The 23,415-nt window shown below is 47.5% G+C and overlaps 1 protein-coding gene across 4 annotated transcripts in view; it reads left to right on the top strand.

Moving 5' to 3' along the window:
• Positions 1–749: 749 nt before the first annotated feature.
• Positions 750–23,415, top strand: part of CRACR2A (calcium release activated channel regulator 2A) — a 146,637-nt gene continuing 123,971 nt past the window's right edge. For all 4 annotated transcript variants that reach the window (XR_010148240.1, XM_016922808.4, XM_016922807.4 and 1 more), the window contains exons 1-2: positions 750–1,136; positions 20,723–20,991. The gene's annotated coding sequence lies outside the window, so the exon portion shown is untranslated. The remainder of the gene's footprint in view (positions 1,137–20,722; positions 20,992–23,415) is intronic.

The following is a 23,415-nucleotide window of genomic DNA, read 5'->3' as shown; positions in this document are numbered from 1 at the left end:
CTGAAACTCTGGCAGGGTGGAGGGAGGTTGTGGGCTAGTGGCTGGCTGGGCTGCAAGGAGAAGAAAGGACTCCACAGAGTAATTTATAACAGCTGCTCAGTAAGTGCTAATTTGTTTCTCTCCACCTTGGAATAGGGCTTAGTGCATGAGAGAGGGGGATGCTACTACCTAAACCAGTACCAGAAAGATGGGCTTGCCAGGAAAGAACTGGGGCACTCTGCAGGGGCAGTGTCTGGGGAAGGGTTCTCCAAAAAGGTGACGTTTCAGAGGGGCCTGGATGGATGAGTAGGATTTCAACAGGCAGAGATGAAAGGGGAGGGTGTTCCAGGCAAAAAGAAGAACTCCCAGCAGCCATGAAGAACAGCTGGTGTTTGGCAACAGCTAGTGTGTCCAGAGCGAAAGTGTTGTGTGTGTGTGAGGGAGAGAGGGTGAGGCTGGAAAATTAGGTTGTGGCCAGAGAGGGCAGGGTGGGCCTTGCCTTGTGCGCTAGGCTGAGGGGTTATCCTGCAGCCTGAGCACCTTGGGAGGCATTTGAAGATTGACTCATTGCTTTATTAACAAATACGTATTGGGTTTTTGGTGTTTTGTTTTGTTTTTAACGATTCATGCCCACAGTAGAATATATAGAAGAGTCAGAAAAGTATGAAGAATAAGGATCCCCTTTAGTTTCTGTTCCCAGAGATAACAGCTGGAGTGACGCCGGGCTGTTGGCGGGTTTTCGGGGGTGCACTCCCAGACACCACCTCTCCAGTGAGCCAGCAAGGGCCGGACTGATGCCCCACCTTGGGAGCCTGAATCGGGGCAAGGGGCCTAGGGGGCCTAGGGAGCAGAGGGACCCAGGAAGCCCGACCAGTCAGGCCGGCTAAGTCGGCAGCCGCCCCGCCCTCGCCACCCAGCCTCCCTGGCGGTCTCAGGTCGCGCCTGCAGGCCCGGACCCCACCGCTTGGCGCGCGCGCGTCCCGGAGGGCGCCCAGGGGGCGCCGCTTCCCGTTCAGCTCCGCTCAGGGGCTGGTCCAGCCTGCGCGGCTCGGAGCGGAAAGAGTCGGGCGGAGCAGGCGGCGGAGCGGGCGGCTGCTTGACAGCTGAGAGCCGAGCGGGCGGCGCGGGCAGGTCCACGGGAAGCCTACACGCCCAAGGTAATGTGGAGGAAGGTTGAGGGTGGGCGCCCGGGGCAGCCGGGGGGCGGCGCTTCCTGCCCGCGTCTCCGGCTGCGAAGTGTGAGCGCGTGTCTGCAGCACATGGAATTCGCAGAGGGCCTGGATGGAGGCTGTGTGCCCTTGGGTGGGAACAGCTGGCTCCCCTGCCACCCCCAGGCCTGGCCTGGCCCTTGCTCCCCTCCCTGTCACTCGGTAACGGGACTGGAGGAGAGCCGAGAAGCCCTAGGGTTTTGGTCAGGAAAGGACCTTAGGAACCCTCCAGCCTCATCCAGCCTCTTCATTTCACAGATGAGGAAACTGAGGCTCAGAATGGTAAAGTGACTTGCCCAAGGTCTCAAGTCTAAGAACCAAAACTCCTACCTTGCAGGTCAGTGCTACTAGGAGCCCTGGCCACGCAGGCAGCATCCACAACTGTTGCCATGCCTAGAAACCAAGAACCGAGACAGACAGTCAGAAAGACACAGAGAGAGAACCTCCCAGAGCAAAGGAAGGAGGTCAGGAAGTGGGCGGCTGCTGGGGCTTGGCTTCCGCCCTGGCCCCAGCGTGTGCTGGCCTGGCTGTGTGGCTCAGAGGCCTTGTGCTGACTCTGTCCGTGTGTGTGTGTGTCCGTGTGTGTGTGTGTCTGTGTGTGTGTGTCCATGTGTGTGTGTCTGTGTGTGTGTCAGTGTGTGTCCATGTGTGTGTGTGTGTGTGTCAGTGTGTGTGTGTGTCCGTGTGTGTGTCCGTGTGTGTGTGTCCGTGTGTGTGTGTGTGTGTCCGTGTGTGTGCGAGTGTGTGTGCACCCATGCATGCACAGGATGCAGCGAATGTACCCTGCCACGTGGGAAAGCCCTCTGAGTTCATTTATCTGTTTACACAGCGTGCTTAGGAACCTGCCCTGTTTGGCTCTGTGGAGGACACCAGGAGTCTCAAAGGAATTCGTTCTGTGTGACTCAAGAGGACAGAAAGGGCCAATCCGTGGGAGTCCCCAGGGTGGTCAGAGGGTCAGGAGGAAGAACCTAACTCATGAGGTGATGGGTTCCTTGTCTCTGGAAGAAAGCAGCATGTACCAAAGAGTCTTTTTATCAAGGATGCGGCCATAGGGATATGAAATCAGAGCAGTTTGCTCCACATGGAATCAGCATTTTTGTTGAAGGGTCCAGAGTTCATTCCCCTTTTCAGGGGAAATGAATATGCACAACCTCGTGGTTTAGTATTTGCCCATAAGAGCTACTTTATGCGCAGTTTTTAAGTGATAAGTGAGAGGCTTCATGTATGGCTTCCGAGGTCCTGTCACCTCTCGGTTCTATACTGTAAAGTGTGTAGAGGGAGTTTGGAGGAGGGAGGTTACTTCTGGAAGGAGTGACTCGCAGAGGGCATCCTGGATGTGGCACTGAGGCCGGGCCTTGAATAGGAGGCTGCGTCTGGGCATCTTGGGGAAGGACGGCTGAGCAAAGCCGTGAAGGTGGGATGTACCTGAGGAGCAAGGAATAATGCAGTGGACAATCCAGTGAGGAGTGCTGCCTGGGAGAGATGGCAGAGGCTTGGAGTGTTACGAGTCTAGAAACTTCATTATTAAGCCTAGGGATATTTTGATGGTTTCTAAGAAGGGAAGTGTTGTTCCTGGAGCTGGGTTCAGAAGAACGTGTCATCTGCAGCTGGGTATGGGATGTACTGCAGTGGAGGAAGCTGTGGGAAGAGAACCTGGGAAGAAGCCCATTGCAGTCACCATGAGGGGTTGAACAGGGCTGGTGGGAATGGACAAGAAGGGGCTAAAAGGCTTGGGGGTGGGGGAAAAGTCATCTGCTATGTGCCAGGGCCTGTGGTAGGAGATTTTCATGTTTAATCTCATTTAATCCTCCTGACAACCTCATGAGGAGATTGCTATGATTGTTCCATATTGTAGAGGAGGAAACTGAGAGAGAAGTTAGGTGGTTTATCCAAGGTCATACAGAAAATAAGTGGTGGGATGGGGATTTTAACCCAGAGAACAATGGAGTAGATGCAATCTGGTAACTGAATAAATGTCAGGGACCAGAGCAGAAGAGACCAAGATGATGGCAATTTGGGTTCCAGAGTTAGAGTGGCTGGTGATGCCACTGACAGAGATGGAACCCCAGGTGTGGGGGGTGATTGGAGATGCGTCAGCCTGTGGTGAGCCTGCAGAAGGCAGGCCCCAGCAGCCATCCATTCTGCCTTGGGGCTCCCTGTTGCAATGGTTTGCTGAACCTGTTGTGGGGAGGGAGGGTTGAATCTGCAGGCTGCCTGGGTACTGGCAATGCAGCTGAGAGAAGCTAGGCTGGGGGAGAGCTAGTGAGGGATTCCTCAGGGACTGGCTAATCACCCACTGAGTTCACATCTCTCTCTTGCTTTTCTTCCACACAAAATAGTGTCTATTCTGTTGCAATGCACAGAGGACTCAGGCACTTGCCATGATACCTTAGGTGAGAATTAGTTCAGATTTTATATTTTCCAAGGCCCTGTTTCCCTCGTATGTTTCCCCTAGAGAAGAGCTAAAAGATGTAATTGCCAAATATTGCAGAATATTGCAGAATTCAGGATCTTAAGAGCAGGTCCAGGGCCTCTTACAATGTCATAGAATCACGGTGTTCTAGAGACAAGTCTGCCCTATTTTACGGATGGAGAAACTGAGTCTTTGCGAAATCATGGTCCTTTGTCAGCTGTTAGTGAGTGGCAGAAATGGGTCCAGGCCCTTGGGCTCCAGAGGTTTTGCTTTCTGCACTGACACACAGGGAGGCCGCTGTCTTGCAGAGGAGCCTCCAGGGTTTCCTATAAAATAGCCCTGGGGGGCCAGGCTTGGTGGCTCACACCTGTAATCCCAGCACTTTGGAAGCTGAGGCGGGTGGATCACCTGAGGTCAGAAGTTGGAGACCAGCCTGGCCAACATGGCAAAACCTCATTTCTACTAAAAATAGAGAAATTAGCTGGGCATGGTGGCAGGCACCTGTAATCCCAGCTATTCAGGAGGCCAAGCAGGAGAATTGGTTGAACCCGGGAGGCGGTGGTTGCAGTGAGCTGAGATTGCGCCATTGCACTCCAGCCTGAGTGACAAGAGCGATACTCCGTCTCAAAAAATAAAAATAAAAAATAAAAAAAAATAGCCCTGGGGACAGTTTTATAGACAGGTCTAGCATTCAATGGACCATTTCAAACTGGTACACTTTTTGTTCCTACCAACACAACACACAGACACACACACACACAGAAACAGCAACAACAACAACAAAAACCAGCACATTGTTCCACTCATCCATCTATTGGTCATTTCTTTGCCTTTTCAAATTGCTTCCTTTCCTCTGAGAGAAATTTGATAAGGCACAGTTTAGTTAGAGCCATAAAGGGTTCCGTCCAAGTACAGGGTCAGGGGGAGGTCCCAATAAAGCCAGATGGTACCTGTGTGCACCAGCAGAATCCTAAGGCACGGACAGGGAAGCAGGAAAGGAGAGGATGGCTGTAAGGATCAAGGACGGAGAAGAGACAAAGTGCAGAGAAGGAAAAGAGGAAGAGGTGAGTTTGTGGAGCAGACACCTCAGTGGCATGGGCAGAACCTACTTTGGGGACCTATATTTTGGGAACCTGGCTCCCCAGTACTCAGAGGCAGCATGAAGCAGGGAGATAACCAGGTGGACATGAAGAAGCCAAAGGGAGTCACTCTTATAATACATCATCCAACCTCGGGCACTGCCGGGAGTGAAAGGGGGAATATTCATAGCAATGCCGGGACCACAAGCATAGCCAGGATGTTCCAGGCAAACTGGTCACCTTCACAACAGCAATGCAAAGAAAGTGCCAGGCATGGCCCAAGGGCTGTCCATGTATTCCCTTATGGAAGCCTCACTACAACCCAATTGGCTAGGCACTGCCATCATGCCCATTTTATAGAAAAGTTAACTGAGGAAGAGAGAGGCACAGTATCATGTCTACGGTCACACAGCTGATACACGGTAGAGGCAGGATTTGAACTCAGGCAGCTTGGCTATTTCAGAGCCTGCACTGTAAGCGTTATGCTCCATTGGCTCTCTACTCACCAACAGCATCCACACAAAGACACCCCCTTCCCCTCACAGGACTCAGGAGAGGGACCTTTGGGGTCTGTTTTCCCTCACAGCTGCTCCAACTGGTCAAGTTAGCATGACGTCATCCGCATGACATAAACAAATTTGCAGTCAGGCTGAGGTGAGGGGGAGGACAACCCTCAGTCAGGTTTGTCATCTACAGGCTCCACACCTTGTACACAGTGCTGGGTCTTGGCCTCAGGTGTTGGAGTTCTCAGTCATCCTTGCCTTGTAACTGCTCTGCCCTTTCTCTGAAGGCTGAGTTAGATACAGGAAGGACCTCTTGAAGTTCAATGCTAGGGACGGGTTCCTCTAGGACCTCATCTGCCTGGGGCAACTAGAGGGTGCCACCCTGTGATGACAAAGTTATCTCCAGGGCCTCTTCCAGCTTGAGGGCTATAGAATTTTCTTTTGTGACAGATTCTTCAGGAGACAGAGCATCCCCCTTGTCGGTGTGTTTTGGCTCCCAGCCCTGGCTTTCTCAGAATGCCAGCGGGACACTTTCTTCCCTTGTCTGTTTGTTGACACATCCTGGATGGGGCTGGCCAAGGGAGGCATTTATGGGGCAGCAGGCTCTATGGTGGGTGGAGTCTGACTCTGGGTGATGCTCCAGGTGTTTCTAGAAGATGCAGGGAGGTAGGAACAGGCAAGCTTCCCCTGTGGTTCAGATTCCAAGGGCCTCTGTCCCCACCCCATCTGTGCTGAAGATTCCTTATTCACACAATAGAGCTGCCCTGCCTGGGGGTGGAAAAATGTGAGGCTGGGCCTGAGAACTTGTGGGAAAGTGGAAACCGTGTTTTACCCAAGCAAGTTCCAGCAGTGAGATTGGATAGGCTTAATACCCAGCCCTGTGCTCATAGTGTACCCCTGAGCCTGTGGAACTCTGTGCCCTTCTGGGCTTAGTTAGAGGAAAGGTGAGAAGGGTGAGACGTAGCACATGTGCTACAGGTGCACCAGGACATGCTGGAACCAGCGGGTGTGGCTGCCCTCCTCCCGGAACCTGCACTCGTGTTTCTGGCCAGACAGCTTCCTTTACTCTCTTTTTAACTCACAGCAGCACCAGGGGATGTGGGAGGTTGGCTACAATGACCCAATTACCAGTGCAGACAAGAGGAAAATCTTCTATTACCTGGGCAATTGGTTTATTTTCACTTTGTTTACTTTAGAGATTGCTCAGCATTGAGCTCCAGGATTTGTAGTCCATCAGAGTTCTCTTGGTAAATGGATGCAGCTTTGCCACATTGTCCACTGCACATAACCACATACCTTCACCCACTGGGATAGAGGGTTGGATTGGTGCTGATGCAGGAGGGAGGCCAGCTTCCTGCAGCCCCACCTTGACCAAAGACAGAACTCCAGGGACTCTCTTTCCACTGCACCTCAAGGTTGATGCACAGAAATACACTGGGCATGGCTGAGAGTTTTGCATAAATGAACTCATCTTTGTAACAGTTTTATGAAATAGGCACTGTTATCATCATTCTCCCCATTTTACAGATGAGGAAGCCATCTTCCTCATCTGTTTCAAGAGGCTGAGTAACTTTTCCAGGGTCACACAGCTGATAAGAGGCCGAGCTGGGATTTGAACCCAGGCAGTCTGGCTCTAGGGCCAAGTCCTCAAGCGTTCCACAGCCTGCCGCCTCTGAATGCTTAGTGCAGAGTCTGGGTTCTACTCTAACCAGTCATATGTCTTTGGGATTAGCCTCTAAACCTGAGTTTCTCTTCTCTTCATTCAAGTGAGAATACAGGAGTTACCTGTTGATCCATGTCAGGTGAATTAAGGGATGTGAGGAAGCACGTGGTCCACGCACATGTGATCCCATGGGTCATGGTGACATTACCTGGTTTGAGAGCCTGTGGTTGAGTTCCATGCTAAGGGTATACTCCTCCCCTTGTTGGTCCTTCTCAACCAACTTGTTGAGATGTACTCCTCCCCTTGTTGGTCCTTCACAACTTGTTGTGCTTGTCTTGGATTGAAATTCTCCAGGAGGCAGAAGCAGAGTCTCTCACCTAATTAGCTTCCATGCATGCTAAGTCCCTGCTGTGCCAGCAAAGGGTCCTGCAGGGGGTCTGGTCTAAGAAGAGAGGGGTGGTCCCTGTAGCAGGCATGCATACTCCCTTTGAGGGGATGCCTTTGTTCTGGCAGACAGAACAAAATATCACAGACAACCGAAATTTATTTTCTCACAGTTCTGGAGGCTGGAAGTCTAACATCATGGTGCCAGTTTGGTGGGTGAAGGTTCTCTCCTTGGCTTGCAGAAAGCCACTTTCTTTTTGTGTCCTCATATGGCACAGAGAGGGAGAGAATGGGAGAGGAAGAAGGGAGAGGGAGGGTGGAGGAAGGGTGGGGAAGAGGGAGGAGAGAGAGATGGGGAGAGAGAGAGAGAGCTCTCTGGTATCTCTTCATGATGGGCACTAATCCCATCATGAGGGCCCCACCCTCATGACTTCATCTAAACCTAATCACCTCCTAAAGTCCTCACCTCCAAATACCATCACATTGAGAGTTAGGGCTTCAACATATGAATTGTCGGGGGAACATAATTTAGCTCATAGCAGGAGATGATATGAAAAATAACCAACGATGTTAGTGTTTATAGGCAAGTAAGTAAAGTATATTTCTCATGGCTTTAGAGAGGAGGTAGGATTTGAGCTGCACCTAGAAGTGCAGCCCAGGCTGGGAAGCATTTACAGCACAGGGCCCTGAGGCACAGGAACAGCCCTTCACCCCCTCAACAGGGCCATGCCCTTCTGAAGACATGAATGGGATCAGGGAGGTCAGCGGGAGGGAGATGAGAGACACTGGCCAGAGAGACACCTCCTGCCTTCAGCCAGGTTTTGTTTTTCTGTAGGGAAGGAGATGGTTTGTCAAAGATACTATTTCTTTTTTCTTTTCTCTTCTCTTTTCTTTCTTTCTTCATTTTATTTTATTTTATTTTTTGAGATGAAGTTTTGTTCTTGTTGCCCAGGCTGGAGTGCAATGGCATGATCTTGGCTCACTGCAACCTACCTACACCTCCTGGGTTCAAGCGATTCTCCTGCCTCAGCCTCCCAAGTAGCTGGGATTACAGGCATGCACCACCATGCCTGGCTAATTTTTGTATTTTTAGTAGAGACGGGGTTTCTCCATCTTGGCCAGGATGGTCTCAAACTCCAGACCTCAAATGATCTGCCTGCCTTGGCCTCCCAAAGTGCTGAGATTACAGGTGTGAGCCACCGCACCTGGCCCAAAGCTACTATTTCTTAACCTGAGCAGGGCTGAAATTTTAGGGGCTTTCTTCCCAAGGCAGGTTTTGTGAGCAAGACGGCAGCAGCGCCACCATCCCCAGAGGAGGACACGGTGGGAGTGAGGGAGGAGGAGTTCTTGGAAGTTCATTTCTGTGGGTAGTGTCATCTGAATCATGGTCAGAAATTGCCACTGGGGAGATACCGTCAGGGATAACACATTGTTCAGCAGAAGAACCTCTAGATCTTTCAGTGGTGCCATGGCCTACGGTAGCTTTTTGGTTTTCGGGTCTTCTGGGAGTTTGGATTGAATAGACACCCCAGATACAGATCATCCACAGGATGGAGATCTTGACTCACAGGGCCTTTGGTGTGGCATCTGGGTGCATGGACACAGCCTTCCCTACGGAATCCCACAGAGGGAAGGCCATCCAACTCTTCTTTATGTTATTTTTATTGTACTGTCTTCAGTGGGCAGAGAGTTGAGGTTTAGGGTTTTTTGTTTGTTTGTTTTTGGATCTTCACTGTTTCATTGTGATAAAATATACATAACATAAAATGTATCATTTTAACCAATTTAAGTATACTGTGCAGTGGCAGTAAGTATATTCACATTGCGAATTGTTTCCTCTTCTCAAACTGATGGGGTTGGAGAAAGTTTGGTTTTAACTGTGGCTCCAGGAAGTCATACAGTGATACCATCTCAGTTCGCTCTCTGCACAATGGCCTCACCATCAGATGTCCTGTCGACTTGGGTAATCTTTCTGCTGCCGTTTCTCTCTTATTCCTTTCTGTTTGTTTGGGTTTAAAAAAAAATTATCTGCTTCAATCAAAAGCGCTTCTGTGAGACTGCCCTCCTGTGGGCTAAGTACTTTGTACAGAACCTTGCATATTTCTCCCCAGGGTCCTGTAAGGTAGTATGATCACCTACCCTTTCCAGATGAGGAAAGTGAGCACCACAGATGTAAGTAACATACCCGAGGCAGTGTAATTTCAGAGCTGGGACTCGATTCTGGACTCTCTGATTCTTCCTGCTTCATCTAGACAGGGGTGTCATTGTACAGAGTCAAGCACAGCTTCCCTGTCTGGGCACATTAGTGTCTACTCGAGAAGGTTTCTAGCGTCTGCATGCTGGGTTTGTATTATGTGAACCATGTTCCATTAGGATTCTTCACTGGGGCCTTTAGCCAAAAAGGATTCACTTAAAAATAGCTTCATTACATACCACAGATAAACTGCTAATGCAATTTACCAAACTGTTAAATTAAGCTTTTCAACTAATTACACACATACTATGAAAGTGTGAGTTTAGCTTTGACCGTGGATTCCTCCCAAGGCGGAGAATTGGTGCACGTTCTCTGGCTAGCAGGGGTTTGGTCACCATCTTAGCTCCTGTTCTTGGTCATGATCTGTTTTGCTTTCCTGTCCCCTCTTGGTATCTCACCACAGCTTGATTCTGCATTTACTCAGGACACAGTTTGTTCCTAAGCTGTGGTTGTCCTGGCCACAAATACTACAGAGTGTATTTGCTATTTCCCCAGCGAGCATTCTTTCTGGCATCTGACACATCTTCTGCGACGTGTCCTCTGGCACATTTGCTATTGCTCGTCATTACCCTCCCCATGGACTGCAAGCCCCTACTGTGTGTCTCAGAACTCAGATTTTGGGGTTGAACTTTCTTTGGGGCACAGGGTTCTGATGTGGCTTAACTCTGGGAATGAAGTCAGCTGGGGAAACAGCAAAGCATTCAACAAACTTCTGCGTGGGCCGCATGCTTCATAATAAGATAATTTGTCAAATGCCTGCCATGTGCCAGGCATTTTCTGATATAGGTCTTACCATGTCCTTTTTACAGTTGAGGAAACTGAGGCTCAGACAGGTTCAACAACTTGTGTGGGCTCACACCAGACACCTAGTCCTGGTATAGACACCTGCACCATGGACACCTCCCCCAGGCTGTTGATCCCCCTGTGCCTGACTGGCTTCCTACAAAGGGCCGACCCCTTGGGTTGCAGGGTCTGCTTCATGACAGAGCTCTCTCCACACGCCTGTAAAATGGGAGCCAGAAGCCGCCGACGCCATACCAGGTGAGCTGCCCCAGGCACAGGCCATCCAGAGATATAGGGATGGAAAAGGCCAGTTTAAAAGTCTAATATAGTACTTCTTTTTAAGGAATGCAATTTTAGTACATTGAACTGCAGCTTGAAGCAGAACCAGAGACACAAAAAGGAACTGCCAGGTAAAATGAGTGTCAATGAAAAAAGAAAAGTTACTCAGCTTCCATTACGTAGTCACACATCGCAAACTAAACATATTTTTAAAAAATGTACAAGCCCTATTTACAGAAGTTTGAAATAGAATGAAAAGTTCTCATTTGTACTCAATAGCAGTTAGATTGTAACACACACCACATCTGAATTTTCTGACACTTTAGGGGTTACATTGTAGTGATTTAGTGCCAATAAAACAAAAAACAAAATGGATTAATATGTACTTATTGAACACCTACTGTATGAAGTGCTTTGTACTGGGAAAAAGAAAAAGGGACACAGTATTTCTTTTGACCAGACACAAGCGCAGAGAGAGCTGACCTCCCCAGATAGCATGTATAACTTTTGCCAAGGAGATGGGACAGAATGAATGTGCTCTGGAAAGAAACTGGGCCTTGGAGAGGGCTTAGCCAAGTAGGTGGGAACTGAGCTTTGTCTTCAAAGATGGTAGAATTCAGCAGGTAAGTGGTGACAGGAGGTCCTGGGAGGACTGTTCCATGAGTGTCCTTCTGTCCATCTTATAGACAGTGTCTGAGGGTCATTCTTATGGAAATTAAACCAGTGACGTTCTGGCCAGGCTGTAGAATGTGCCTGCCAATATTTGTAAGGGTCACACTGTGCTCCGGCTGGCCTTCACTGACTAGTTTATAATCTAGAAGGAAGTGAGATTTCTCCCAGCAGGGAGCCAGGATTCAAGTCTGGACTTTTTGATCCTCCTTCGTCTAGACGGGGATGTTGTCAAATAGAACCTAGCACAGCTGGCCCCGCCTCTGCATGTGCTCTGGAAGGTCTCTAGAATCAGCACGGATTTGGGCATGTATGATGTGGACTATGTCCCATTAGGATGGAGATGGTATTCGGAACCCTGTAGAAGGTGCCAGAGAGCTATAGAGTGGAAGAAGATGGGACCACCCTCAGAGACTCACCCTTTCCTTATACAGTTATCCACCAGGAAAAGCCAACCAAAACCGAATGAGCGATGCCCAGATGGTAAGTCTTTTACCAACAGGCCCACTATTGAATTCTTTCATGCCTGCTGCCTGATTTCTTTTCAGTCCTGGTTATAGAGCCAAAGGCAGCTGTTCACGATTTGGCCATGTCCTAGGCCTGGGTAACGGTAGTTAGTCCTGCCCTCCCTGTCCTAACCTGACATGTGCATTCAACCCCAGCAGCCACACAGCCTCTGTCTGCAACCTGTGAAATGGCTGGGCTGTCTCAGAGGTGCTTTGGAGAGAAATGTTAACTAGCAGAGTGACAGTCACGGGTGACTCTCTTGCCCTCACTGAGAGGACACATGTGCCCACTTCATTGCTGCAGGCAGTTAGCCTGTGAACTCCAGGCTGATTGGGCCTAATTGGAGCTCTTGAGGGTATGTTTTCTTTTTGTGGACTAAGATGTAAGTTGAGTGACTAAGCCATGTCTCCTATCCTCCTGCCCTGTCCCATTCTGAATGCAAATGCCGATGTGATGTGACTCCTAATGCTGTTCCTTTAGGAACTGGTCCACAGAAGCTGGAAGCGGGCAGACAGGAAAGTCAGAAAGCTCAGGTGGGGAAGCCGTGCTAGGCAGCAGCATTGGGTGTGAGGGAGGAAGAGCGTGTTTTATGTTCAGCTCCACCACTTGCTCTCTGTGGGCCTCAGTTGCCTCATCTATAAAAGAGCTGCCCTTCATGTTCCTTAGGGAATTTATAAGGATGGAATTAAACAGTGAAAATAGGAAAGTCGTTTATGAATAGAAAGCCTTTTAAATGGAGATTGCTTATTTTTGTGCAGCAACGTATTTTCCATTCATTCATCAGTTTGGCTGAAATTAACCTTTGCTTCTTATATCATTATAATAGATCCATTTAGCATTGGCTCAGTCATCAGTGTTTTTTATCAAACAGGTGAACTGCACAATTCAGTTAGGTGATTGAGGCTCAGCCGGTGCCCCATAGTCCAGAGCTCTCCAGCCTGTCACATCAAGACCCTCAGGAGGAAGTAGGAAGGGGTCCAGGCTGACTGGGACCCTCAGAAGTCTGGGCTATGTTTCCAACCAAAATAGCATGGAGACCCCCCTGAAATGGAGTGGGAACTAAAACCTACAGAAAGTGGAAAATGGAAAAACGAGGCTTTGTTACTTTTAAGAAAGTCATTCTGGGTGTGTCCTGCTATCTGGAGCTTCTGCCCTCCCTTTGCAAATATTTGCCTAGGGATGTAGAGGGTGGAGGCAACCATGGAGAAGAAAGGAAGAAGGAGGGTGGGTGTTCTTGAGTACATATGTGTGGTCAGACAGCTGTCAACTCAACTTGGTGTAAATTCAAGTCACCTCTCACTGAGAGCCCACCATATGCAAAGCTCTGCACTACAAGCTGGTACAATTATTATTTTCCTTAACTTAAAGGTGAGGAAACTGAGGCTTATAAAGTAGCTAAGCAACTTGCTCGAGGTCACATGGCTAGTAAGTGTAAAACCAGAATTCAAATCCAGGCACTTGACTGCAGAGCCCACTCAATAACCATAATGGGTTAAATTATGTACACGGAGATGATCTCTCTGTTGATGAAGGTGTTTGCAATTCACACAGCAACCCGCAGACTCTGCTTTCAAATGTGTACAGCAATGCAGTAAGGTATTAGTACTGAGTATTATACACTCGGCTAAGCATATTAAATAAAATTATGACTGTGGAGGCACTTAATACATTGTAAAATGCTCTACAAATATGATATAATTATTGCCTCATAAATAAAATAAGAGGGGTTAAGTGGCCTGCCCAAGGACATGTAAGTTGCAAATGCCGAGTAAGGACGCCACCCCAGGACGTAGAACTTAGAACTTCAGGACCAGTGCTTTTTTGTTTCCTTGACACCATCAAGGAAAGATTCACTCTGACTTTATCTGTTTCCCCTGAAGTGTTGCCAAATAAAAATTGGGCAGAGACCCTAAAGAAGAATAAGCTAACTTTTCTTAGCTACCTTTTATTAACTTTGGCTTTCCTCTCCATTTTCATTCCCTCATCAAACTGAGAGTAGGGTCATGGAAGAAGCTGGGGGGCTCTTCACCATGGGGGTTGGAGTAGCAGAAGCTGCAGAGGGATCATTTTTGATCTCCAGGGATCTCCTAGTTGAAAGGAGAGCCCTGGGCAAGGATGTGAGGAAAGAGGATGAGCAGGATATGTCATTTTGCAGTACGGATGGACCAGCATCTATTTTATAACCTCATAACACTGTGACCACAAATTATTTTAAAATTGTGAGTTCATCTAGAATCTGGGGTATATCCCTGGGGCTTGTGTGTATGCATGCAATAATTTTTTTCTTTTTTTGAGACGGAGTCGCTCCGTCGCCAGGCTGGAGTGCTGTAGCGTGATCTCGGCTCACTGCAACCTCCAACTCCCTGGTTCAAGCGATTCTCCTGCCTCAGCCTCCTGAGTAGCTGGGATTACAGGTACGCACCACCATGTCCGGCTGATTTTTGTATTTTTAGTAGAAACGGGGTTTCACCATGTTGACCAGGCTGGTCTCAATCTCCTGACTTCATGATCCACCCGCCTCGGCCTCCCAAAGTGCTGGGATTACAGGCATGAGCCACCGTGCCCAGCCAGTATTTCTTAAAAGAGATCATAAATATTTTGTTCAAAAGATCTTAGGCTTGATACTGGAAAGACGAAAATAACTGCTGAACACGAGTTCATATTTGTATAATTTGAAACAGTGCCAGAATTTTATCTTAGAAGTGAAGCAAAGGGAGTCATTCGTTGTTGTTAGCAATGTCTTATTTTTAAAATGTATTCATTAATTTTAAAAGGGATAAGAAATTAACATTTACTTTACACCTTCCAGATACAGAAGCTATGCTGGGAGCATTCGTAGGTATTTGCTCATTTATTCCTCAAAAAAATGCTCGTATAAGTGACACTGTTAGATGAATTTTTAAGATGAAGAAATCAAGACTCTGAGAGATTAAGTAATTTGATTGAAGTTTCTCAGATAGCAAGAGATGGCAGCAAGATACCAGTATAAGCATGTCTGACTACCAATCTGTAACTTTTTCAACAACACACTGAGAAAATCCATTTTCAGCTTCTTTGTTTTTCATTTCTTCCTTAATCTAAGATCTTTCACCTAGATTCTGTCTTTTTCTGCTTGATGTCTATCTTTTAAACTTTTCATTTTCAGTGAGAGTCTCCATGTGGCCGACTCCCAGGTTTTTTTTTTTGTCAGATAATGTCTTTATTTCTCTTGTTCTTAAAGGATATCTTTTTAAGTATAGAATTCTCAGGAGACAGTGACCTGATTTTAGCATGTTGAAGGTATTTTACCACTGCCTTCTGTCTTGTTCATCACTGATGACAAATAACCTGTTAATCCCTTGAAGGTAATTTCTCTTTTCTCTGTGCTGCTTTTAAGACACTCTCTTTGTCTTTGGTGGTCTAAAGCCTCACTGACATGTGTCTGCTTATGGATTTCTTTTTATTTATTCTTCTTGGGATTCTCGAATATGTGTCTTGGTATCTTTCATCACTTTAGAAAATTCTTAGTCATTACCTGTTTAAATATTCTTTTCCTTCTCCTTCTGAAACTCCAAACAGATGTATGTTAGACTCTTTTTCATGTCTCTTAAGTTCTCTTTCATATTTTCAGTGTCTTTGTCTTTTTGTGCTGCATTTTGGTTAATTTATTATTGACCCAGCTTCCAGTTTACTGTCTGTTTCTCAAACTGTGTCTAAACTGCTCTTAAGACTATCCACAGTTTGAAATTTCAATTTTTTTTTTTATTTCTAAACATTCTCTTTGGTTCATTCTTCAAAACTTCTTGGTTATTCCTCATGACCTTTTGTCTCCTGCACATAATCTTCAAACTTGACTTTAATTTCTTTGAATACATTACAGTCATTTTTATGGTCAGTATCTGGATATATATTATCTAAAGAAGCCCCTGGCCCGTGAATTCCTTCCTTTCTTGTCAGTCCATCAGTGCTTTTGGAAATTAAAAAAAAATTTATATAAGACTTTTTAGTAGTTTCTAGTGGTAAGGTCCATCTAGGTACTTAGCCTGCCATAATGATGAAAATAGAAATCTAGCATGTTGTTGGAAAATTGACAAAATTAGGAGAGGGAAAACTGATCAGATGGAGATTGGCATTAGGAGCCTAGAATTGCCCACATGTACTGAATGCACTTTATGAATGCCCTAAAGAGTGCATAGGGTGTTGTGATGAGAAGCCACTCACCATGGGGCTTGGCCAGCCTGGCACCCCACCCCACAGGACATGACACCAGAAGGAGTGTCACCAAACAAGGTGAGGAGATTTTCAGGAGGCCTGTTTAGAAGACATCATTTTATCGATGAGAGGCTCCTTTAGGAGAGGAAGGCTTGGTAGGACTTGTCCTCTAGTTCTGATCTGAGCCCTACAAAAGCCAGTAGGACTTGTTGCCTTGGAATTCAAAGGATATGTGTTCTTCCATTCCAGTGGCCTTGTGGGAGTATCCAAGAATAGATGTAGATGGGACCAGAGTCCATGCTGGCCTCAACTGCTCCTTCTCCCCACTTACTACATCCCATTGGCCACCCAGTCCTCTTGATTCCACCTCTAAATAGCTCTAGAATCTCTTTACCTGCGCCTACTTCTGCTGCCATCGCCCTGGTCCAAGATGTTGCCATCTCTTGCCTGGGCTGTAGTGATTCCCCCAACCAGCCTCCATGTATCCACTCCATATCCCTCCTCTTCCAATTTCATTCCCCACAAGCAGCCAAAGTCATCTTTTTAAAAATGCAAATCAGATCATGTCTCTCCCAACCTTTTAGATTTTAACTTTAGTGATTTCCTCTGGCTTGTTGGGATAAAGTCCTAAATCTCTAACCTGCCCATCAAGTCCTACTCTTCAGCCTCATCTCCTACCACTCTCTTCCACATTAGGATTGTTCTGGCCACCCTGGTTTCCTTCCATTTCTTGAACACACAAAAAGCGTGTTCTACCTGAGGGTATTTATGCCCACTGTCCTCCCTCCTTAACAGGCTTCCCACCCACCTTTCCTTGGGTTGCTCCTATTCACCCCGTGGTCCCAACAGAAATGTAATTTCCTTTTCTCTCATCTTCTGTGTTGGTCTTGTTAATTTGGGCTCCCTATAGCAAGCCCTTTGTGTGTCTTCATGTCTTCATCAGAGCACTTACCCCAGTTGTGATCCTGTAATCGTTGTAATTTCTGTCCACTTTCTCCCCTGTCCACTACTTGGTAAGGGCTGAGTTCATCACCCTATCCCAGCACAAAGCACAAAGCCTGGCACATGGTAGCTGTTGCTTATTGGAGAATGCATCTGTGAATGAATCTGGCTTCTGCTTCCATCACTCCACTGGGACTGCTATTACTGAGTTCACCCGTGGCCTCCTCATTGATAAGTCCAGGGTTTCTTCTCTGGAATGTCTGACATGTCTACAACATTTGAACCTGCTGTCAGCCTCTAGTTCGTTAAACGTTCTCCATCTTTTCTCATCCTTGGGTTTTGAGACAACATTATTTCCTTTGCTTCCTCTCTAAGCACTGCTTCTGAGCCTCCTTGGCTGACGTGCTCTGAGTGTCCCTTAAATGTTAGTGTCCTGCATGATTCCAGCCCTCAGTTTTTTTCTGCTCCCTCTGCACAGTCTGTGAGCAGCCTTCATTATGTCTGCGGCTTCAACCCTCATATATTTCAACTGGCGAATCCCACACCTACATGTCTAGCCCTGTCCCCACTCCTGCGCACCAGATCTTTCTCTCACTGCATCCTAAATGCCTCCACCCCAATGTCCCATGGAAGCCTCAAGCTTAACATTTCCAAGTGGAACTAATTCTCTTCCTTGCCAAACTTGTCCTTCCAGTAGAATTTCCAATCTGGCTAAATAATGTCACCCATCTACCTAACCTCTGAAGCTAGATGTCATGGAGTCATCCTAGATACCTCTACCAGCTCAGTACCCATGTTCAGCTGTCATCACACTCTGTCTCTTGAATCTGTCCCTATCCCTCCTCTCTCTGCACTGCCACCGCCTTAGTGCAGCCCCTGCTGTACTTGTTGGGGTCATAGCATCAGCCTGTTACCTGGCCCCCCTCCTTCCATCTTCTTCCCCATCTAGTCTATTACTAGCACTCATGCCAGAGATCTTGTCACAGAGAACAAAGCCCAATCAAGCCACCTCCCTGCCTCAACCCACACCTTTCTCCCTCATGCCCATACAGTAAAGCCCACCCTTCTGATGGGCTTCTTCACAGCTTACTTGTCTTTCCCTCTGGCTTTTGCTTCTCTTTGCAGCATTCATGGTCCTCTGAGCATGCCATCCCTTCTCAGTACAGGCTTATAGTGTCAAGCAGGGTTCTCAAACATCAGAATCACAAGGAAGGCCTGCTGTGAAAACGTGGCATGCTGGGCCTCACCTGCGGAGGTTCTAACTCTGTGGGTCTGAGATGAGGCCCAAGATCTGAATTGGTAACAAGTTTCCAGGGGCTGCGGGGGCTTCTCTCCTGGCGGCCACTGTGAGAACCACCAGTGTAGCCTATAAAGCATGTGAGCCTCGGACCTCCACGGCCTGGGTCCAAGTCCTGCCTCTGCTACCCACTTCCTGTATCACTTAACCTCTCCATGCCTCAGTTTACTGATCCATAAAATGGGGCTAATCCTTGAACTACCTTACAGGCTTTGGAGGAGGATTAAATGGGTTAGTACCCAGAAAACTTTCAAACACTGCCTGGGTCATTGTGTCAGGAACTGTTAGTTGCCACCATTGTTGGTTGTTATTTTATTATTATTTACTTACTCAGTTGTGAATGTCTGCCTGCCTCTATTGCTTGCAGTTTTCTTGTCTCCCTTCAAGAATTCATTTCTTTTCTGAGGAGCATTTTGCTAACACTCTCCCAGCGCCAGGTCTCCCTGCACCCTTCTTTGTGCCCACACAGGCCTGCGTGCACCCTGTCCTAGCATTTGCCTCCCTGCACTCACCTCTTTTCCAGGAGTTGGGCTCACTTGCTCTATCTCCGCAGGGCTTCATTTTCTTCCAGCTTTATTGAGGTGTAACTGAAAGATAAAATTCTATAAATTTAAGGTGTATAACCTCATGATTTGATATATGTGTGTATTATGAAATGATACCCCAATCAAGTTGGTTAACATAGAATTCAAAGAGAAAATTTTTTTTTATAAAGTTAGTTAATACATTCATCACCCCACTTAGTTACCATTTTTGTGTATGTGGTAGGAGCATTTAAAATCTACCCTCTTAGCAAATTTCAAGTATACAATACAGTATTAAGTCATCATGCTGTACGTTAGATCTCTAGAACTTACCCGCTTATCCACATTATAACTGCACTTTTGTACCCTTGGACCAACATTTCCCCTCTCTCGCCACCTACAGCCCCTTGCAACCATCATTCTACTCTCTGTTTCTCTGAGTTCAATTGTTTTAGATTCCTCATATAAGTGACATCATAAATTTGCCTTTCTCTGTCTGGCTTACCTCACTTAGCATAATGCCCTCAAGGTTCGAGGTTCACCCCTGCTGTCGCAAATGGTAGGGTTTTCTTCTTTTTATGGATAAATTATATTCTATTATGTATATGCACACACACACACACACACACACGTACACACACCGCACAGTTTCTTTATCCATTCATCTGTTGATGGACACTTAGGTTGTTTCCATGTCTTGGTGATTGTGAATACTGCTGCTGTGAACACGGGAGTGCAGAGATGACTTTGAGCTACTGATCGTGTTTCCTTTGGACATATACCTAGAAGTGGGATTGTTGGATCATATGCTAGTTCTATTTTTAGTTTTTTGAGGAACTTCCATGCCATTTTCAGGGTTTAGTCCCTGACTTCAGTTTTGAGTCCCGGGAGCCCAGCAAAGTGTCTGGTACATCAGTGGGGGTAAAAAATGTTTCTTAATTAAATGATGGAATTGGCATATGTTGCAGAATTTATTGAAAATACAGGCCGGATGGGGTGGCTCATACCTGTAATCCCAGCACTTTGGGAGGCTGAGGCGGGCGGATCACGAGGTCAGGAGATAGAGACCATCCTGGCTAACATGGTGAAACCCCGTCTCTACTAAAAATATTAAAAAAAAAAAATTAGCCGGGTGTGGTGGCGGGTGCCTGTAGTCCCAGCTACTCGGGAGGCTGAGGCAGGAGAATGGCGTGAACCCGAGAGGCGGAGCTTGCAGTGAGCCGAGATCATGCCACTGCACTCCAGCCTGGGTGACAGAGCGAGACTCCGTCTCAAAAAAAAAAAAAAATGGCAAAATGTGTCCAGTCTAGGAAAAGGACTGAATACCAAGAAAAGGTGGAGAGAAAAGTGTGTGTGTGTGTGTGTGTGTGTGTGTGTGTGTGTGTCCTGAAAGTTCGGGAATGTTGTGGTTAGGATAGTGGGATTGGATTCTAGAATGTGGTCTTGTGGTCTCAGGAACATCTCAGTGCACATCACCTCAGATAATCTTAGCTATGAGTAGCAAAAACCCACAACTCGATGGATTTAAACAAGGATATTTATTGCACGTGTAATAAGAAGTCTGGAGGAAGGGTGACATTGGTGTTGTCTGATCCATTGGTCAACGATGTCATCAAGGGCCCGGATTCAGTCCTTCTGTTCTGCCTCAGGCTTCCTCCTCATGGTCACAAAGTGGCTGCAGGAGTTGTAGTCAACTCATTAGATGGCACAGCATCCAGCAGAGGAAAAGAGCTAGGAAAACACTTCTCCGAGCACCCCTAGCAGGGCTCCTCTCATGTCTTAACAACCAGAGACGGAGTAGAATCCACCCCCACCTACCCACTGGCAAGAAGCTTGCATTGTTTTGGCTGGATGAGGCCTCTGAGCTGGGGAGGAGGTCACTGTCCTGAGTGAACAGAAATGGAGTTCTGCTAGAAAGGAGGAAAGGATAAATGGATGCTGCTTCAGCAAGCCACAGTGTCTGCCTCAAAGCCCAACCCAGATAATCTAAAATGAATTGCTTGAAGTCAAAGTGAGGAACCCTTTCCTCTCTCTGTTCTACCCACAGGTCATGCCCTGACCACAGCTGCCCTTCAGGAGGCTGGCACGGAGCCACCTGGGGCCATTGGGCTGTTTGTCAAGGGTGGGGCAGCAGCAACTTGCCACTCTTCCTCCATGAGCCCAGCCAGAGCCTCCACTGGCCACTTAGCACAAGAAAAACCCTGCAGGAGCCGGATCCAGAGCGCTGGGATTCAGCAGGAGTGCCAGGAGAATTCAACACAGGTGTGCTGCCTCCTCTCCTGCCAGGCGTGTGGCTGCACAGGAGTCTTGCTGATGGTAAGAATCAGAGTTCCTGGATTCAGTGGGTACTGGGAGCAGCCGCCTGTGAGAAGGCTGGGCCAAACAAACAAATGTTCTGAATGAGGATAAGAAAACAGCATTTCTCCTGAGGGTCTCTGATTTTCTGTAGCCTGCCCCTGGCTTGAAAACTGTCAGCTTAGCAAAGTGGACTCTCAAACCACCTGGATCTCATGTTTTTTGCTTGTCAGATTCATTGAGAGCTGCAGAATAGGCTCAACATCCCACAGGGTCTGCTTCTCTGACTGGGACAAAAGCGCTCATAAGAAACTGATGGGAGCGGCTTCACCGGGGGTGGCAGACAATTCTGGCCAGGAGTGGGTGTCCGCAGTGGGCAAGAAGTGTGGGCTCCATGCCAGGAGCAGTGGCGACAGCTTCTAGAAATTGTCTAATAGCCTGACATCCTAAAGAATGTCCTGGAGAGCTGGAAAAGCGGTTCTTCCAGACACATGCAGGGAGCAGTGAAATGAGATGCAGTAGAAGGTTGAATCCAGCTGGGAGCACAGTGCAATTTAGTTAAGAGTGACTTCTGTGGCATCTGCTGGTCGTGGGTGAGGGTTGGGGGAAGATAATACTAATTTGGCCATTATTACACATGTCTTTCTTGAATCTTCAATCAGATTGTCAACTCCTTGAGGGTAGTAATGGAATATTTTATGTCTTTTGCATTCTTCACAAGGTCGGGTACTCAGCCATTGTTTATTGGTTGACTATTTGATGCATTCCGACACAATACACTTGACCGGGCCAGGTCCTGGGATCTTCATTCATAGGAGCAGTGTTGTCACCAGTATCTGTTGGGCACCTGCTGAGAAGGAGCAGTGGCGGGTACTTTTGCCACCCGAGTTGGCCTGAGGTTGCTGAGTGTATGAGTTTCCTAGGGCTGCCTTAACAAAGTGCCACCAACTGGGTGATTAACAGAAATGTCAGGTCTCCCAGTTCTAGAGGCGAGAGGTCTGCAACCAAGGTATCAGCAGGGCCTGACCCCTCTGTGGTGTATAGGAGGCCCCTCCTTGCCTCGCCCTGGCTTCTGACGATTTGCCGGCCGACTGTGGTCTTCCTTGGCTTGCAGCTGCGTCACTCCAATCCCTGCCTTTATCATCACATGGCATTCTCCCTGTGTGTGTGTGTTTCCAAATTTTCCCATTTTTATAAGGACACCAGCCATATTAGGAACCGCCCTACTCCAGTATGACCTCATGTTAACTCATTACATCTTCAGCAACCCCGTTTCCAAAGAAGGTCACATTCTGAGGTACTAGGGGTTAGGACTTCAATGTGGAGATCACAGTTCAAGCTGCCACACTAAGTGAGCTCATTCACAGTGACAAGACTAGGGACATACAAAGGGCCGGGGTGAATATGAATGGTGTTCCATGGTGCTGCCTGAAAGTGACTGGCAGCAGTGTCAGCAGGGGAGCATGTCCTCTGTTCTCAGCATTCACTAGAGAGGTGTGCCGAGCTGGGGCCCAGCTGGACACATTGGATGCTGTGCTCCAGAGGAGGAACTGCACTCACCTATCGCTCTCCTTTGTATGGGACAAGTGGGACAGAGCCTTGATGGGGGGAACACACCACTGGGGTTCCAGGCAGCCTTAACTATCGAGGAATGGCAGGAAATTCTGTCTGCCCAGCACCTGGTGACCCTGGAGCTCCTCAGTTTCCCGGGAAGTTGAGTTTTGGAGCAGTCTCTTCCAGAGAGGCTGGGAGTGCATCACTTTCCCCCTGGAGGTGGCGTAGGCTGCTGGGCCCAACTAGCTCATTGCCAGGCAATCCAGAGAGAGTTCCAGACACCAGATACTGAACAACCTACTTGTCTCCACACCTAGTAAAGCTTGGATCCAATGCTGCCAACTTTTCTGCCTCTCCAGTTTTGGAGCCCTTAATGTGAAGGTGCAACCCAGAAGCCTGCAGGCTGTTCGTAGCCTGTAGATGTGTTTTCTTCCCAGTAGCTGGTGTACACAGTGTTTTTGTATTATTTTTCAAATAAGCAATACATTTGTGTGGTTCAAAAATTAAAGCGCTATAGAAAGGTATTCGGCGAAATCTTATCCCTGCCTCCATTGGCCAGTCCTGCCCTGCCCCTCCCTTGTAACCACTTTTATTAGTTTCCTATACAACCTTCCAGGATTTCTTTTTGCAGATAAAAGTCAGTACAAATATATATCTGCCTCATCCCTCTACTTCTTACATAATTATAGCAGACTCTACACACTATTTTTAACCTTGCCTTTTTCACTCAATTTATCTTGGTGATCTTTCCCTCTCAGTATGTGGAGAGCTTCCTCATTCTTTTTTTACAGGGGCGTAGTATCCCATTGTATGGATTTACCATAATTTAGCAATCCCCTACTGATGAACACAGGTTGTTTTTAGTCATTTGCTGTTAATATTACAAGAAAC

The sequence above is a fragment of the Pan troglodytes genome, chromosome 10 (assembly GCF_028858775.2).
Source record: "Pan troglodytes isolate AG18354 chromosome 10, NHGRI_mPanTro3-v2.0_pri, whole genome shotgun sequence".
Taxonomy (NCBI): Eukaryota; Metazoa; Chordata; class Mammalia; order Primates; family Hominidae; genus Pan; species Pan troglodytes.
This window is presented reverse-complemented; position numbering and strand designations above follow the sequence as displayed.